Below are 6516 nucleotides of genomic sequence, written 5' to 3' on the forward strand. Positions count from 1 at the left end.
TGCCCTCTTCTGGTGTGTCTGAAGACAGTCACGGTGTACTTGTATATAATAAATAAATAAATAAATAAATAAATAAATAAATAAATAAATAAATAAATCTTTAAAAAAAAAGAGTGTTTCTTCCAAATGAGGAATTTCCAATTTATGGAATTGAACTAATGGTGGAAGTGACACAGGCCCCTATATCCAGCATAATCCTCAATCACCATAAAAGGAGGAACCAGGATATTTCATGACAAAACCAAATTTAAACAATTCTTTTCTCTAAGAAAGCACAACAGAGGCTAATAGGAGGAAAACTCCAAGACAATGAACTAAACTATACCCAAGAAAGACCAAGAAATTAATCTTCTCTCAATAATTTAAAAAAAGATAAGCACACAAACAAAATTTCACCTATAACCAAAAAAGAAGAGAAAGCAGCAATCATTGGCTTTAATATCTGACCAGATCCTCTTTCCCTAATCCCCAAGCTCCCAGGGGCCAAACTGCCAGCCAAAGTGTATGCAAGGATGCTCTATGGTTCTAGGTGAGTCCTGTAGCCCCACCAAAGGCAGATCCTAGAGGTGTGAGGTGGGAATGGATATGTGTGGGTGCAGGAGCACTGTCACATAGGCAAAGCTGAGCAGAAATGGGATGTAAGGTTTGATGAGGGGCGTGTGGAAAGCAGGACAACAGTTGAAATGTAAATAAATATAATAACCGATTAATAAAAAATTGCCAAAAATAAAATAACAAGTAAAAAGGTAAATGAAAATTAAACCAAACCAACCAACCAAACAAACAAAAACCCCTGTAGTGTATTGGCCTAATTCTGCTTGTATTTTAATGCTAATTTGTGGAACTCAGGACTGGTTAACCCCAAATAACTGACCCTGCTCCCAGTTAACTGTGATTATAAAGAAGCCAACAGCCAACAGCTGCACAGCAGAGAGATGGGGGAGGTGAGCTTTGAGGGCTTTGCTAGAGAGGATCATGAGGAGGGAAGAAGGAAGTAGAAATTGCCAAAGAATAAAGGAAGAACATGTGTGATGGAGAGGAGAGAGGAAGAGGACAGCAGCCATGGTTAAGAGAGAGGAGAGCCTGGTCCTGAGGGCTGTCCAAGTGGAACAAAAACAGTCAAGATGCTACACAGTCAGTAAGAGCAGCTCTCAGGCGAGCAGAGATCACCAGAGACCCCAGACCAACAAGATACGCAAGCATAACTCCATCCAAACTCCCTCTCAATATCCCGTGTCCTCCATGGGTCTGGCCTCAGCGTGTGTCCTGCGTCAGCACATGTGTCTGTCTCAGCTGACATCACTCTGCCCATCAGCCCGAGCCCCAGGAAACAGCGAGAAACTACAGCAGCCCACCAGACGGTTTTTTGCTGTGGTTCTATGAAGTCCCAAAAAATGCAGCTCAACTACAGAATGCAAGGCAGACCAATGCATGTGTGTCCTTAGTGCAGAACCCTTCATCATGTGTCCTTTCACATGCGTGCTTTAGCAGAACATCCTTTTACCTGTGTCTACCTCAGTTAAATGTTCCTTCACACATCTGCCTTAGCCTTTCACCTGTGTCCGCTTCAGGGAACCACTCCTTCAGGTGTAGAATTTCTCAAGATTAGCAAACTGCATACAGAACATTCAGAACAAATCAAGGTGTGTGGTCAGCATGTCCTTGAGCCAAGTCCCTTCTCCTTGTCAGTGACAGCAGGCGTGTTACAGCAACAATATGAAATGGCTGGCAGACATGGAACAAAATAGCAAAGCTATTCTGGGGGATGTCACACCATACCAGCCACCAGCTCAGCTGAATTTTTAAGTTTTGATGTTACAAGTGAATATACTTGACCTTCAAAAACTGAGAGAGCCCACTTTTAATATGAACTATATCATCTAGGCCAAGACCGCCTCTAGGGCAAAGGCCCTCAGCCTGTGGGTCGTGACCCACACAGGGTCTCCTATCAGATAGTTTATACTACAATAAAGATTCATTACAGTAGCAAATTTACAGTTGTGAAGTAGCGACAAAATAATTTTGTAGTTGGGGTCACCACAGCATGAGGAACTGTTCTAAAGGGTTGAGGCCATAGGAAGGTTGAGAAACACTGCTCTAGGAAATTATGTTTTCTTTCTCTTTCATATTTTTCAGACAGAATCTCAAACTGTAGCTGAGATTGGCTTGGCTTGGAACATGTGTGTAGTTCATGCTGGCATCAGACTTATGGCAATTCTCCTGCTTCAGCCTCCTACTCAGGAGCCTACCAGGGTGAGATCACAACCACGGGTAATGGGATTGCTGTTCTTGGTTGTCAACTTGAGTGTACCTGGAATTAACTAATGCCAAATGGCTTGACGCACTGTGAGGGGGATCTCTCTCTCTCTCTCTCTCTCTCTCTCTCTCTCTCTCTCTCTCTCCTTCCTTCTTTCTATTTTCCTCTCTTCAACCCCCTCCTCTTGGTCCTCCTCCTCTTCTTTGTTTTTTTGAGACAGGGTTTCCCTGTGTAGCTCTGGCTGTCCTGGAATTCATTTTGTAGACCAGGCTGGCCTTGAACTCAGAGATCCACCTGCCTCTACCTCCTGGATGCTGAGGCTAAAGGCATAAGCACCATTGGATTTTTTTTCTTAATTAAATTTTCTGAAGCAAGAAGACCTAATTGTAATCCAAATCTTGGAGATCAGAAGATAAATCTTTAATTCAGATCTTTTGAGATGGAATGGCCCACCTCTAATCTGGACCACACCTTCTTTTTTCTTTTTATTTTTTTCATCTTTATTAACTTGAGTATTTCTTATTTACATTTCGATTGTTATTCCCCTTCCCGATTTCCAGGCCAACATCCCTCAACCCTTTCCCCTCCCCTTCTATTTGGGTGTTCCCCTCCCCATCCTTCCCCCATTAGCGCCCTCCCCCCAACAATCATGTTCACTGGGGGTTCAGTCTTGGCAGGACCAAGGGTTTCCCCTTCTGCTGGTGATCTTACTAGGCTATTCATTGCTACGTATGCAGTTGGAGTCCAGGGTCAGTCCATGTATAGTCTTTGGGTAGTGGCTTAGTCCCTGGAAGCTCTGGTTGGTTGGAATTGTTGTTCATATGGGGTCTTAACCCCCTTCAAGCTCTTCCAGTCCTTTCTCTGATTACTTCAACGGGGGCCCCGTTCTCAGTTCAGTGGTTTAATGATGGCATTCAGCTACGTATTTGCCGTATTCTGGCTGTGTCTCTCAGGAGAGATCTACATCCAGTTCCTGTCGGCTTGCACTTCTTTGCTTCATCCATCCTATCTAATATCTGTATAGGTATGGGCCATATGTGGGGCAGGCTCTGAATGGGTGTTCCTTCTGCCTCTGTTCTAAACTTTGCCTCCCTATTTCCTGCCAAGGGTATTCTTATTCCCCTTTTAAAGAAGGAGTGAAGCATCTGCATTTTGGTCATCCTTCTTGAGTTTCATGTGTTCTGTGCATCTAGGGTAATTCGAGCATTTGGGCTAATATCCACTTATCAATGAGTGCATACCATGTGTGTTTTTCTGTGATTGGGTTAGCTCACTCAGGATGATATTTTCCAGTTCCATCCATTTGCCTATGAATTTCATAAAGTCATTGGTTTTGATAGCTGAGTAATATTCCATTGTGTAGATGTACCACATTTTCTGTATCCATTCCTCTGTTGAAGGGCATCTGGGTTCTTTCCAGCTTCTGGCTATTATAAATAAGGGTGCTATGAACATAGTGGAGCATGTGTCTTTGTTATATGTTGGGGCATCTTTTGGGTATATGCCCAAGAGAGGTATAGCTGGATCCTCAGGTAGTTCAATGTCCAATTTTCTGAGGAATCTCCAGACTGATTTCCAGAATGGTTGTACCAGTCTGCAATCCCACCAACAATGGAGGAGTTTTCCTCTTTCTCTACATCCTTGCCAGGATCTGCTGTCACCTGAGTTTTTGGTCTTAGCCATTCTGACTGGTGTGAGGTGAAATCTCAGGGTTGTTTTGATTTGCATTTCCCTTGTGACTAAAGATGTTGAGCATTTCTTTCGGTGTTTCTCAGCCATTCGGCATTCCTCAGCTGTGAATTCTTTGTTTAGCTCTTAGCCCCATTTTTTAAATAGTGTTATTTGTGTCCCTGAGGTCTAACTTCTTGAGTTCTTTGTATATTTTGGATATAAGCCCCTCTATCTGTTGTAGGATTGGTAAAGATCTTTACCCAATCCGTTGGTTTTTGTTTGGACCACACCTTCTGCTGGCTCATATCAAGGACATGGAAAAAGGAAGTTTGCTTTATTAATTTTCCTTCTTCTTCAGGATTCCTGCATGTACTGAAGACCAGCTAAAATATCCAGCCTTATGGACAAAACCGTTGAGGTCCTGGAGTTGCCCCATAAACCACACAAACTCTGACCTCACTTAGACAGGGATGGTTTATTGAATGCCCAACCTAAGACTGATCATCAGAGACGTAGCTGAGAATTTGTCACGTTAGGACCCTGGATATTTTTCTATGTCAGTTTATAAAGACTAAAATGTGAGCTCATAGGCAGGTGCTGGAAGGGCTGTCTGGTTGTCAGCCCTGACTCAAGCCATTTTAGACAACAAAGGTTCATACTGACTTTTTATCTGTTTAAAGATTTATTTATTTATATATAAGTATACTGTAGCTGTCTGCAGACACAGCAGAAGAGGGCATCAGGTCTCATTACAGATGGTTGTGAGCCACCACGTGGTTGCTGGGATTTGAACTCAGGACCTCTGGAAGAGCAGTCAGTGCTCTTAACCATGGAGCCATCTCTGCAGCCCTCATATTGACCTTTAATTTTATTGGTTCTACATGAAGCTTATAATTATGAAATTTGAGATTAAGAAACCTCACAACATAAAGAACTTCCTTCCAGTGGTTCGGGAATGGGTGGGTGGGGGAGCACCCTCGAGGAGGCTGGGGAAGGGGGTGGAATGCAGGGTTATTGTAGGGGAAACTGGAAAGGGGGTTAACATTTGAAATGCAAATAAACAAAATAACCAATAAAAAAAAACATACACAAGTTATGTGATCATTCCTGACCCTGCTCTGAGTTAAATTATTTTCAGACAACCATGACAGGCAGACATATTACAGCAAGAATATGAACTATCTGGCAGGCATGGAACAAAATGGCTACAGCTATGCTAGGGGGATTGGCTTCAACAGGTGCAACTACTGTGTTTTAGACCTTCCATTCCTTGTTGAATTAGCTGTACCACAGCCTATAAACCATTCTAATAAATTTTCTTTCTCTATATACAGTCATTCTAGGAGGGATGATTGGTTATGCATTGTTAAATGTAGTACTGATCACGAAACCCCATCACTTCCACAGCAATATGCAAGTGTAAGTAAGTTACTGAACAATTGAACAGAAATTAAAATTTACTGCATTTATTGCGTGTGTCAGAAGGCATAGGGAACACCTGGCTGCTTACCTCTCTGGGTCTCTATAGAGTAGTGGGAGAACTGAGACCCACTGAGGAGGTCTCTTAAGCGAAGACCAAACTCCTTGCAGTGACACTGGATTCCAGGCTTGTTGTCCTGTTTAGGCCTCACTGTGGTCTATGTACACTCTATGCATTCTCCCCATGCAGGTTCACATGGACTGAACTCAGAAAGCTGGGGTTGGCAGAAAGATGCATGGTTAAATAGCCCACCAGGTTCACATAATATCAGCTTGATTTAATCTAAGGACAAAGAAGTGGAGTTTCTCTGATGGCTTTCTTCTAAACCCTTGAAAGGATCACTGGGGTTTGACCTCAGTACTTCATACTTCTTGCTGGGTCAGCGAAACTCAAGGAAGCTTGAGATTGCCATAGGCACAGAATTATGCTAGATATACTGAGTAGATGATACTAAGATGTTCAGATGGTCATACCCATTTGCATGAGTTCTTAATGTGCACCTAAGGAAAGAGAGATCAAGGTCTTCAGAATAGGAAGATCATTTCCAGTTCTTTTCTACAATTCCAGTCTGAAAGACTGGTAGGGAGAGAATGGTAGATAATCAAGAATTCATAGATGATGCTTTGAAGGAAGTGTGGGTTTCTGTGCTGGTTTAGACAGGGTCTCAAGTATCCCATGTTGCCCTCTTCCTACCTGGAGAGGTTCACTTTGAGCTCAGATAAACCTGCTTCTACTTTCCAGTAGACAGTCTTACAAGAGTGGCCTCCAGGGACTGTGAGGACAGCATTAGCCTTTGACAGTTGAGTTGTGTAACCCACAACTATAGTTTTAGCCACTTTGTTCTATGTCTACCAGCTATTTCAGATTGTTGCTGTCTATGCCTGACAATCACGGACACAGAAAAATAACCTGATAGAGAGCAAGGACATGGTGATCACATCCTTTCCTGTTCTGTATGTTCTGGATGAGGCTTGTTAAAATCCCAATATTGCAGAAAGCTTTATATAGGACCCATCACATTAAGCATCACTGTGCACTGTTCTATCTAAAATGGCCTAATCAGAACTGACCACCAGATCACACTTTCTTCAATCCTCATATGAGAAGC

The sequence above is a fragment of the Rattus norvegicus genome, chromosome 19 (genome assembly GCF_036323735.1).
Source record: "Rattus norvegicus strain BN/NHsdMcwi chromosome 19, GRCr8, whole genome shotgun sequence".
In the NCBI taxonomy this organism is placed as follows: domain Eukaryota; kingdom Metazoa; phylum Chordata; class Mammalia; order Rodentia; family Muridae; genus Rattus; species Rattus norvegicus.